This window comes from Schistocerca serialis, chromosome 1 (assembly GCF_023864345.2).
Source record: "Schistocerca serialis cubense isolate TAMUIC-IGC-003099 chromosome 1, iqSchSeri2.2, whole genome shotgun sequence".
Taxonomy (NCBI): Eukaryota; Metazoa; Arthropoda; class Insecta; order Orthoptera; family Acrididae; genus Schistocerca; species Schistocerca serialis.
The window spans coordinates 770,091,920-770,104,848 of record NC_064638.1 but is presented as its reverse complement, the minus strand read 5'-3'; the positions used below and the strand labels follow the sequence as shown (position 1 = coordinate 770,104,848).

At 45.2% G+C, this 12,929-nt stretch overlaps 1 protein-coding gene across 5 annotated transcripts in view; it reads right to left on the bottom strand.

Moving 5' to 3' along the window:
* The window catches only part of LOC126482899 (uncharacterized), a 387,862-nt gene that overhangs the window by 190,228 nt on the left and 184,705 nt on the right, over positions 1–12,929 (bottom strand). Inside the window, exon 1 of one of the 5 annotated variants that reach the window (XM_050106574.1) lies at positions 389–518. The exons of the other annotated variants lie outside the window; for them this stretch is intronic. The gene's annotated coding sequence lies outside the window, so the exon portion shown is untranslated. Of the gene's footprint in view, positions 1–388; positions 519–12,929 lie in introns of those variants that run through there. 5 annotated transcript variants of the gene reach the window in all.

Genomic DNA, 12,929 nt, shown 5'->3' with positions numbered 1-12,929 from the left:
ATAGTTGATACGAACGCTACCTCTGTGCCAAAATGTCTTCATCTTGTCCTCGTACTGAACGCTTAAGGAAGAACCGCGAAGTCACGATAAGAGTAATTAATTAACTTCTAGAAATGTATAGCAATCACTCGTTTTACGCGCATGAATGAATGAAACGCTTATCACGACCGCCACAGCGACCATTATCCTTCAGCCTTCCGCTTTAATGATTTGTTGAGGAATGAGAGAACACTTGAATTATGGCGAACTTTTCTCGCAACTCAGTGGTGCAGTGGCCACGATCAGAACTAAAAAACAAAAACAAAAAAAACAAAACATATTCGCCTTGTAGTTAGCGCAGACGGCGAAGCAGGACTCTTTCGTTCAGCTGCAATTCTCGATTACTTACCTCAAGAAGCACTCGTAACCGGAGGACTTCGCGTTCTGACGTAGCTGAAAATTAGTCTGCGAGTAAAAGACTTTGAAACAGGTTAGAAAGAATGGCGAATGTCCTAGAAACATGCACTTAAAGCGGGCTGCAGCCAACTCGAACGCCGGCTTTCAACTGATATGCCCGGCACCCGCCTGGTCCGGTTAGGTAAGCCGCGTGTTATCTAGTTGCCTCCTGAGGATCAAGTACGACACCTGCTGTAAAAGGTGTAACGCGAAACCGGACGTCTTCCTTTTAACGTTTTAACTTCTTTTCCTTTGTCTAAGGTTTCGCTTGTTATCTAAAAAGTAATCAGAGACTGAAAGAAGATAGACTAGGCATGACGAAATTGGCAGCCGCGGATGCCCCTCGCTGCGCTTTATTGGCGTACATGGCACACTCTTAATGTTTCTTCAAGAGCAACGAAAATAGGCCAAGGTGATGGATACAGATAGCGCTAATGCCTCGGGATTACAAGGAGCTTTTTACGTTTTGTCTGTCTTCAAAAATTGGACTGAAATGTTTTAAATTACTTCACGATATCATTCTTAGGCTTTGATGACTTTAATTATACGCTGAAGAATTCACTACCTAAAGAAGACACAAACTTTGGACTAGTCCTAACTCCAATGGAAACGCTGGTTGAAATTATATAGCGAGTGAACTTCAGTGTTTGCAATAACTTACTCCCTCAGTTGACAATGAAAATGTCAGAAAACGCGTAAGTACTAATCTGGATTAATAATGGAAGTACACAATCACTGTTACTTACATTCATGAGCCAAGAGATCATCACCATTGCCCACGGCGATATTGAGAAACGCCTAGTGGCGTTGCGCGCTCGTGAATCGGTAAGGAAAGCACACTCGCGGAGTAGAAAGAAATGGCGAATCACTGTAGCGATGATACGAGCTGCAAGCGCAGAAATTCACAGACATAAGCTACTTCGATGAAGGATAGTTCGTTATCTACATCTACGTGATTACTCTGCTATTCACAATAAAGTACCTGGCAGAGGGTTCAATGAACCACCTTCATGCTATCTCTCTACCGTTCCACTCTCGAATGGCACGCGGGAAAAACGAGCACTTAAATTTTTCTGTGCGAGCCATGATTTCTCTTATTTTATCGTGGTGATAATTTCTTCCTATGTAGGTGTGTGCCAACAGAAAGTTTTCGCAATCGGAGGAGCAAACTGGTGATTGAAATTTCATGAGAATATCCCGTCGCAACGAGAAACGTCTTTGTTTTAATGATTGCCACTCCAATTCACGTATCATGTCTGTGACACTATCTCCCCTGTTTCGCAATAATGCAAAACGAGCTGCCCTTCTTTGTACTTCTTCGATGTCATCCGTCAGTCCCATCTGATGCGGATCCCACACGGCACAGCAGTACTCCAGAATAGGGCGGACAAGCGTTCTGTAAGCAGTCTCTTTGGTAGACCAGTTGCACCTTCTAAGTGTTCTGCCAATGAATCGCATTATGGTACAGCGCCTGGGAACTGCCATCTCGGAAACGGTGAAGGTGGTTCAAAATGGCTCTGAGCACTATGGGACTCAACTGCTGAGGTCATTAGTCCCCTAGAACTTAGAACTAGTTAAACCTAACTAACCTAAAGACATCACAAACATCCATTCCCGAGGCAGGATTCGAACCTGCGACCGTAGCGGTCCTGCGGTTCCAGACTGCAGCGCCTTTAACCGCACGGCCACTTCGGCCGGCGGTGAAGGTGGTCGGCTGTGAGCATCTGTGGAAAGTGATTGAATGACGCTGAAACCGCAAGTAGGCGACAAGGTTCTGAGTGTCCACGACTCATCATAGGTTGCGAAGTTCGGAGGCTTGCCCGCTCTTAAACAGGATAGGCGGTAATCTGTGTCACAAATGACGACAGAGCATAATGCTGGTGCAGCCGCAAGTGTTTCGGAGCACACCGTTCAGCCCAAAATGTTATACATGGGGCCCCACAACAAATGATCCCTTCATGTTACCATGTAGATCCAACTACATGGTCATTTACGATTGCAGTGGGCACTTGATCATCGAGATTGGTTCGTGAATCTGCGGAAACGTGTCTGCAGGTCATGTGATTTCTGTTTCCTGTTACACCACGTCGATGGTCGGGTCCGTCATTCAGATGAATATGCACTGCGCCACGGACGGAGGCTGGTGGAGGCAGTGTTATGCTATTCGTGACATTCGACTAGAATTTTATCGGATCTGTAGTGGTAATTGAAGGCGCCATGAACATTATTGCGGACCACCTGCGTCCCAACATGCTTGATGTCTTCACCGACAGCGATGGTATCTTCCAGCAGGATAACTGTCCGTGTCAGAAGGCCAAAGGCGTGCTGTAATGGCTTGAGGAACATTATAGTGTGAACTCATGTCGATATCTTCTCATCTTTCTAACCTCGGTGAAATAAATCTGGCTTACTATCAGGCGCCAGGTTCTCGTCTATAAACCACCGGTCTGTAATTTACTGGATTTGAGAGAACTGTGGACAGGCATCCGGTGTCATATACCTTTGTAAGCCTACCAAAAACTTATCGAATTCATGCTACGCAGAACCTCGTCTGTATTGCGTTCGAAAGGTGGGAAGGTGACCAACATTCAATCAAGTTAGTAGTCGTATTGTTTCGACTTAGTAGTATGTGTGTGTGTGTGTGTGTGTGTGTGTGTGTGTGTGTGTGTGCGTGCGTGTGTGTGTGTGTGTGTGTGCGCGCGCGCGTGCGCGCGCGCGTGTGTGTACATATGCCAAATGACACTTTCATTTTGTTTCTGTCTGTCTACTCTTCGGTCCAAATGTCGTAAACGCAAAGGCTGCTGTCAGTGAAACACACGGGAAAGACGGTTTGATGACGATGTAATATCGCACACGTACACACCATCGACTGCATGTAAATAACTGTCTGTGACAGGTAGAACGGTCACCAGAGTTATTCGTGTTTAGCATTGTTAGCAAACCTGGTAGGGTACACATGGAGCTTGAACAGCGTCATGAGTTCAGTGGTTATTGTGAAGGACACAGAGATACCACGTACTCGTCTGAGATAACGTTAGCAATATCTGACAGAGGCTGAATGGGGCATCATTGAGGTCTCCGTTTGGGCGGCTGGTGAACTGTGCGTTTTCCAGATTTGTGGAGCGTACGGATGTGATAGTGATTCGATGCTGAACAACCTTGGAGAGTGAAGGCAGACATACTCGCCGCCAAGGTTCCGATCGACCGCATCTGACCACCTCAAGGGTGGATAGGTGTGTTCTGCACCCAGGCACATCGAAACCCCTTCACATTTGCGCCTGCCATTCGAGAATTAATAGGCACGGACTGCTGATGAATGGCGTGGCATTATTGCCTGTTCTTCACTACATCGGAGGACCATCGATGGCGAATATGGCGGCGACCTGGAGAGAGCTTTCCTTCTTCCACTGTTTTAGAGAGGCACTCCCGTCATGGTGTCATTGTGGGGGAGTCATCTTACATGGCTTCAAGTCACGGCTGATAGTGCGACAACATTACAGCACGGACATATATGCGTCTCCATGAGTTACTTCTCTTGGTACAGTATCGTGGTGCCATTTTTCAACATGACAATGTTCGTCCACACACGGCACGTGCGTCTATGAATTGTTTGCCGTGATGCTGAGTTACTCCAGTGGCCGGCGTGATCCCGAGATCCGTCATCGATAGAATGTGTGAGAGACCAGTTCGGATATGAGTTCCGTTCCAGTGCCGGTATCCAAGATATCAAGCACCAATTGCAACCGTTGTGCACCAGCTTGCTCCAGGAGTGGATATAATGACTCTATGACACCATTCCCCATCGAATCAGTGTAGGCATCCAGACCAGAGCGGGCTCATACTGCCAAGGTCTTTGTAACTGTGACTCGTTATTGTAATCATTGAAATAATATCACACACCCCCTCAAACCGTCACGATTCATTTTGTGTCCTGCTTCCCTTCTGCGTGCTTAACTTTTTTCGTCACACAGTGTGTATAGGTTCCCAGTGAAAGCATCGAATAACGGCTGCATGAGGTAATATTTATTTGTCATTAACTGGATGGATATCGAGAATTTCGTGCACCATCAGCAGTTTGGCCGAACATAACATTTGTACTACAGGACAGGCTTTAACCCTTACTTTTTACTAAAATGAAATTGGTTCAAAATTTCCCTTGTCGTAATTGGTATTGCAGATTTCCAGTTCACTTATGACAAGGGATTAGATTATTACGGATTTCAGTTTATCGCCAAATCCAAAAAGCGAAACTGATCTGTAATGATAACGACCATACCCCATGCTCAAAGCAAACAGCCTTTCCAGTCTTCCAGTGAAGAATGACGAGCGGTACACGAATGATTGGCACAGAGCGACGTGCAGCAGTGGTGAGATAATGGACTCGCATTCGGGAGGCCGCTGGTTCATATCCCCACCCGGTCTCTGATTTAGGTTTTCCGAGGATTCCCTAAATCGCTTTAAGAAAATGTCTGGGTGGATCGAAAGTGATACAGCCAATTTCCTTCGCCAGTCAGAGCTTGTGTCACTAACAGTATCGTCGTCCACGGGATCTTCTTCCTTTCACGAGTGGCTCGTCGCCTTGCGTACGTGAAGGATGGTACGCAACATACCCGATGATATCACTCTTCGAGTGGCTACAGCAAGAGAACGCCTGCCAGATATGTGATCTACATTAGGAACGGTTGGCAGTTCACCGATGTATCCGATAGGCTACTCGCAGCCCTGCTCGTGGGAACAATGTAATGACATACCGTTGCGAACAATCGTCGCGCCTTTTTTTTAGTTCTGTGTGACGCAGCTGAACGACGTAACGCAGCCATAAATTTCGGCCGCGTGTGGCTGATCTGTTACATTAACGTTCAAGCTCTGCAGAACCTCTGTGGTGCAGAAATGCCGTTCGTGTGGAGCTAGACTCAGCTAAAGCTGGTCGTGCAGAACTCATTGACTGGTCGCTACAGGAATGTTTCAACGCTCTTTCCCTGGGCGATAGGGTACACGCTTGGGTAGATTCTCGGTATCAGCAGTGTTCTCGTCTGGCAAAGTACGACGTGTAACGTCCTGGCCAAGGATCACTTTGCGAAGTATTAGGTTCTCTTTCCAGAACTGCCGACAGCAACGGAACACAGTCGCATGATAATGAAAATCTCACATTAAGGCGCCATACTTACTTTTGTGCGGGACTAGAACGGTTTATGCAAAAATAAGTGTCGTGTGACTAGAGCCTCCCGTCGGGTAGACCGTTCGCCAGGTGCAAGTCTTTCGATTTGACACGACTTCGGCGACTTGCACGTCGATGGGGATGAGATGATGATGATTAGGACAACACAACATCCAGTCCCTGAGCGGAGAAAAATCTCCGACCCAGCCGGGAATCGAACCCAGGCCCTTAGGAGTGACATTCTGTCGCACTGACCACTTTTTTTTTTTTTGTTGAGTCTCCTTCCTCCCCTTCAACCCATCCTTACGCTCGCCAATTTCTGCCTTCTCGGCCTGGCTTCTATGCCGTTAAGAGAACGTTTAATACAAAGAATGCTTCTTCTGCATCAAGAAAAGAAAAACAGTGTTGTCACTGCAGTGGAAATTTCAAGGTGCGTTGCTTCTGCAGCAAAGGAAACGTTTCATTCCTGTCGATGACTCTTTGCTGCGAAACTTTTTTTTTCCATCTTGTTTTTTGTTTTTTTAAATTTTTTTAGTATACAAAAGGTGTTTTTCTTAATTTTTTGTTTCCACTATTCTTTGCGTGAGATATCTCGGCTTATTGACGGCACCCAACGCTCGTCTTCTCGAGGGTTGCCTATTATGGTATATCCCAAGCATATGCTTGGTCTCGTTTCATTTTCACCTCTCAGATACCGGGGGCGGACAAACGGTTAAGTATCACGACATTAAAACCAGACTGCTGTCGCAAAGTCTGTAATTTGCGAAGCTACCATGATATAAAATTTTCTTGAATGTACGACATTAGCGTCTCCCTCTCGATCCTGGTTACCACTATCCGAAATTTGTGAAGTTGTCAATAACTGACGCTTCAGGCTGCAGTGAGAGTATGGACACTGTCACTGGAGTGACAATACGTCGCCCTTATCTGGAATTAAAACAACGCACTCATGTTAAGTACGTGATTACAGTGATTCTGCATATATTTAGGAGCATCATACTGAACAAATGACAGATATGTTGATAGGGTCTGTGTCTCTGTTATAAGCATCCTCTCAAATGCCATTGCTTCGCCTGGTGTGATACAGAAGTCAAAACTGTACCATTCGGTCAAACTTGGCTTCATTTTGCAACATGACTATGCGGCATCAATTACTACCGGCGATACGTGTTCGTAGAGCAGCTTATGTTATTTCTGTCTTGCAGTCCTGGCATGCCACCGATTAGAGAAGTTTGGTCTTACTAAGGCCTTTCGTCAACAGTCCCGTCACTGGTCTCCAGAGATCCGTACGAATGTGTTGAAGTCTCTAACGAAAATAGCACGACAGGTAATCTCTCAAAAACGCATAATTCGCTTTTTTATTTGATGCCTAGAGCTAATTAAAGCTGTATGTACCGCGGAAGGATGGAAGAAGAAAGGTCGAAATCATTACGTAGGGAGTACAAGTTTTGTTTGGATAAGAATACGAAAGGCGCCAGGCCGAGGAGGCCATACAAGCATTATCCGGCAGGGACTTAGGAAAATCACAACACACCGCAATTGGGATGACTAGACTGAGGTTTTAACCCCATTACTTCAAAATACGAAACTACTTTTAACCACGACGCTGCAACGCTCGGTTCGCTGCCCAGGGATTTTTCTAGCCGAAAGCTTAAGGAATGTGAAGTTAGCAAGGCTGGTACATGCACTACAACAGAAAATGCTGGTTCGCTTCCATCACAAGAACACAGATGAAAGTCCTGTGTGACCCTCTGTCGTCAGGATACACCAGCTTGTCTCTCAACAGTACGGTCTGAAACTTCCGTCGTTCATTGGACTTGCCCGCACTTTCGTCTCATAAAAATTGCAAGGTTTTCAGATGGTTTGATATTGATGTGCTTTCTTTCTTTCCTTTTTTTTGTTTAACGTTAGTATCTTGCTCAAAAGGGTGTAGACTCATCTTAATGATTCTTAAGCGAGAAAAATTGGATACTTCCTATATCACAGTAAATCGCCAGACTGTGTTCGATAATTACTTGACTTACTGATTAGACCAGAAGACTCTCAGAGCAATGTGAGGAATCAGCTTCGAACCTGGTAGAGGACTGCCGTCATTTCGATACCAGGTTTTTCAAAATGAAGAACGACGGGACTTCATCATCGATAAAGAACGAACACATAAAGTATTACAAAAAGTGCCGCAGCATAACTATGCAGGTGCCCTTCCAACAGGTATGTCTACATGTGAAACATCCCGTGTACTATTTTACGCGAAAATTAAATAAAAGTAGATGCCGTCGTGCCTACCTCAAGTCCATAACGACATTCAGAGAACTGCATACAGCTGTCTCCAGGTTGACGCTGCATTTATTGCGTTTCGAAAAACGTTTTATTTCATTACCGCGGTGCAACGGGCCAGGGTTCGATTCCCGGTTGGGTCGGGGATTTCCTCCACTAGGGGACTGGGTATTGTGTTGTCCTCATCATCATTTCGTCATCATCGAAACGTAATTCGCACACTGTGTCGTCAACTGAAAAGACTTACAACTTGGCAGCTGACCTTCCCCAAGTTGGGACATCTGGCCACCAATGCCATACAGTCAGTAAACAAAATGCGGCGCGATCTTACCATATATGCGACATTAGTTTGGGGCTTTACGGCGTAAAGTGTACTGTTTCGAATCTCGTGACAGACCTTACTGGACAAGCACACATAAAAGGAAAGATATAGTCAATATACACTAACGAGCCAAATATTGCGACCGCTACCCACTCCGAGATTGACTGTCGCCTGATGGCATTGCAGGCCGCGACGTGGTAAGGAAAGAAACATTCCAGCAATTGCACGGGCCACATATGGAGAAATCCACTGACACACGCGGTCTTGACAAAAGAGGGTTGTTATGGTCTAGCTTCTGGGAACAAGCATCTCGAAAACTGCGAAGCTGGTAGGCAGTTCATGTGTTGCTATTTTTACGCCACAGAACAGAAAAGAAGTTCATGATGGTGGAGCCACAGACGACACCAGGCAGACGTGGTGACCTAGCTACGCAGCAGAAAGAAACAATCAGCACCGTAAGTCGGTCGCGTAAACGAGCACAGGTTGCTAAACCGGAACCAACCGCCAGGCATAAGTTACGTCCACTGTGAGAGTGTGACAGACATGTATTTGTTAGCTCTTGTTACGTTAAGCAACAGGCAATACGTAGGACGCAACAACACCTACCAGACACTTGACAGTGCAGTTAAGAGCTTGTAACAAATTGTTAAGTAAACAAAGCGGAACGAGGACCGCTAACATCTAGTAGAGAAGCGGGCCACTTTCGGTCATAACGGACAGAGCCTCACGTCTTAACTTCCCACCACTTCCCATAAATACCTTAGTTCTCCAGCTCTGGATTCAGTTGGTCGTTAGGATCTATCACATTCGTACCGAAGCACTCGGTTCAATGATTATTACGGTGTTGTCACATCCATTTATTAGATGTTCCAGCACTTCTCATGAACACGCTCCTTGCCGTTCCCGAGATGACAACATCCTAGTAATCACTACCTACTACTTGTCGGGCTTTGCATTGGTGGCCTACCACGACAATGATGGGGAGACTGAAGGTCTTCTATCATGAGTGCATCTTGCAGTGCTTGTCGCACTAACATCATCACCAGTGCCTGGTGAGAGAGCCGTCCGATGCCTCTATTCCTGATTGACGATATAGGCACTTCTGGGTGTGAAAGGCATCTCTGTCCGGTGGGGCTAGGATCATCCGACTACACGATTTCAGGGAGTGTGGTACATACCGATGGGACATCGCGGGTAATCGGCATTTTATGGAATTGGATCGAGGACGTCCTAACCCATTGTGAGGCCACCCTGACACAACTCTGCTTCGCCTGCCTGACTTCGAATTAATTGCTGGAGAAGCGGCCTAACTGACCAGAAGTGAACAGAATTCTTCCGCCTCACTGGCACGAGGCGTCAGCTGAGTCTGAATGAATAAATTATAACTTCCTAATCATGTTTTATTGGCGCCAACAGACGGTCTACAGGTTCCACAACACCATCCTGACATCGTAGAGGTGTTTCCGCTCGGAACCATCGTACTATCCTGTTCATCTATGGAGAGTGGTTGAATGAAGGTGATGTCACGAGTAGACGACAAGGGTGGTGCCTAATGTCTCATCCCAGAACGTGAAGTTTGGAGGTTTGTCCACTCTGTAAAGCGGGATAGGTGGCGATCTGTGGTAGATCTCAAGACACAGTACAGTGCAGGTGCAAACACAAGTGTCTCGGAGCACAACGTTCAGTGCATGTTGTTGGATATGGGCTTCATCAACGGACGATGCCCACACGTTCCCATGCTGGCCGAAGGACATCGTTATTTACGATTACAGTGGGCACTGGAACATCGAGACAGAGACATGAATTAGTGAATCAGTGAATCAGGTGGGCTAGTCGGACGTTACTGGTTACACCAAGTCGATGGTCAAGCCCGGATATGCCATCATCCAGGCGAATGACTGCTCGAAGCATGATCCGTTCGTCGGATGCGGGCCAATGACGTGGGACATCCACCTTGGCTTTCATGGAGCCTGTGGTAGTAATCGATGACCCCATGACAGCCATGGGCTACGTGAACATTATTGCGAACTACTTGCGTCCCCTCATGCTTGATACATTCCCCGACGGCGATGTCATCTTCCAACAGGATAAATGTCCGTGCCACAAGGCCAATATCGTGTCACGCGGTTTGAGGAGCGTAATAGTGAACTCACGCTGATGTCTTGGCCACAAAATTCGCCTAAGGTGAACCCGATGGAACTCAGCAGGAACACTATTGGGCGCCAGCTCTGCACCCACAAAACACCCATCCATGGTTTACGGGAATCGCATGACCTTTGGATAGACATCTGATGCCACACATCTCCGTAGTCTTACCAAGGACGTATCAAATGCATACCACGCAGAATGTCTGCTGCATTGCGTTCCAGATTATTAAGCATGTGGTCATAATGTTTTGGCTAATCTGTGCACTTGTGTGCCTTTTCTCCAACGGGGAACGTCGGAAGAAAGGAACGAAACTGGAAGCGTGACTGGATCTGTCCCATTCCAGTATCCAGAAATTATATTGTCAGTAGCTGTTCGCGACTGATTATGAATAACATAGACGTTTGGCACGATGTAATGTCGCGAGGAAATTATTGCTAAATCTCGGAAGATCTATAGAAAATTCAGTGCTTGTTGGAAACACAGGCCAGTTAGCATAATGAGAGCAAACACAATGCAGTAGCCATAAATAGACAATAAAATTCGCTTCTGTTTTAATATTTGTATCAGCATTAAAGCACTGGATGCAGCTAGAGCATTCAAATCTCTACAAGTGACTTTTGAAGGGATGAACAACGGATTGATGACGTGAGTCGTGAAATGAAGAAAAACTTGCCGTTCAACGTTTCACGTGAAGGAATATGAGACAGTACTGCTTACGTATGAAGGAGGTCATTTACGACATTATCTTATCAATACTTGAGTACTGTTCACCTGCTTCGTAGATATGTTAAAACAAATTCACCGAGGGGAGAAGGAAGTTTAAAAAGAGAAAAATACGAGTATCTACAGATTTGTTAAGTCAATATCAGAACGTTGCATGAAGTGTCCACATTTCAAGAAAGTATTCAGAAAGGATTCACATTAGTGGAAAATACGGGTTACATCTAAAATGTGAAGTACAGATTCTGAATTAGCAAGCTTTAACGACAGAGAGCAATAAACGCAGTTATTCAAAGTGCCTTGTGAACAGACTAGAAATAAAGTAATGACCATGAAAACGCCGAGTACGTAAGAACTGCATTTCAGTTTCTGACTGATTGAAAAGTTTGCGCAAAAAGTACTCTAGATGACGTACTTAAATGTTATGATTTGTTCTGATTGATTGAGCCATCTTCATAAATAGAAGATTGAGAGTGGTGGCTTCAGCAATGGTGCATCCGCAAGAGTTTTGGCGACGCACGCCAGCTGATGCCAATGACAGTTAATATCCTCTACATATTTTAAGCTGAAGGTGACCTAAATCGGCCGAAGCTGGTCATAGTAATAAAATACATGATGCAGATTGTGTTTCCTTGAAAAAATGCATAAATATCACTGGTTCCTCCAGACTTTCTGTAGGTTGGATCATTGTTTTGAGCGTCATACTGAGTTATGAATACTGTAAAGAAGCGAGAACGGCGGACAAGAGGATATTAACAGAATTTCAGTGGGTTATTTTGCGAGCGTGCTGGTGGTTTGATGTCATTCCACAAACGCTGCAGCAGAGGTTTCTATGCTGTATCAGTGATGGTCTCATTGATTAGAGTAGAGTTCAGATTTTTGACGTCCTAGTTCCAGCCACAGGCGGAAAATACTGAGCCTGCCGATACCACATGCATGCTTTCACACATTATGTCATCAAAATGGCGGACATGAACCACTCATCGAAATCCAATATTCGTCAAATTGAAAGGTCTCTGTTGGATTCCGTTCATGTTGTTGTTTGTTGTTGTGGTCTTCAGTCCTGAGACTGGTTTGATGCAGCTCTCCATGCTACTCTATCCTGTGCAAGCTTCTTCATCTCCCAGTACCTACTGCAACCTACATCCTTCTGAATCTGCTTAGTGTATTCATCTCTTGGTCTCCCTCTACGATTTTTACCCTCCACGCTGCCCTCCAATACTAAATTGGTGATCCCTTGATGCCTCAGAACATGTCCTACCAACCGATCCCTTCTTCTGGTCAAGTTGTGCCACAAACTTCTCTTCTCCCCAATCCTATTCAATACTTCCTCATTAGTTATGCGATCTACCCATCTAATCTTCAGCATTCTTCTGTAGCACCACATTTCGAAAGCTTCTATTCTCTTCTTGTCCAAACTATTTATCGTCCATGTTTCACTTCCATACATGGCTACACTCCATACGAATACTTTCAGAAATGACTTCCTGACACTTAAATCTATACTGGATGTTAACAAATTTCTCTTCTTCAGAAACGCTTTCCTTGCCATTGCCATCCTACATTTTATATCCTCTCTACTTCGACCATCATCAGTTATTTTGCTCCCCAAATAGCAAAACTCCTTTACTACTTTAAGTGACTCATTTCCTAATCTAATTCCCTCAGCATCACCCGACTTAATTAGACTACATTCCATTATCCTTGTTTTGCTTTTGTTGATGTTCATCTTCTATCCTCCTTTCAAGACACTGTCCATTCCATTCAACTGCTCTTCCAAGTCCTTTGCTGTCTCTGACAGAATTACAATGTCATGTTAATTTCTTAAAACTGTTGTCATTTACAGCATACATTCCACTTCTAAATTTA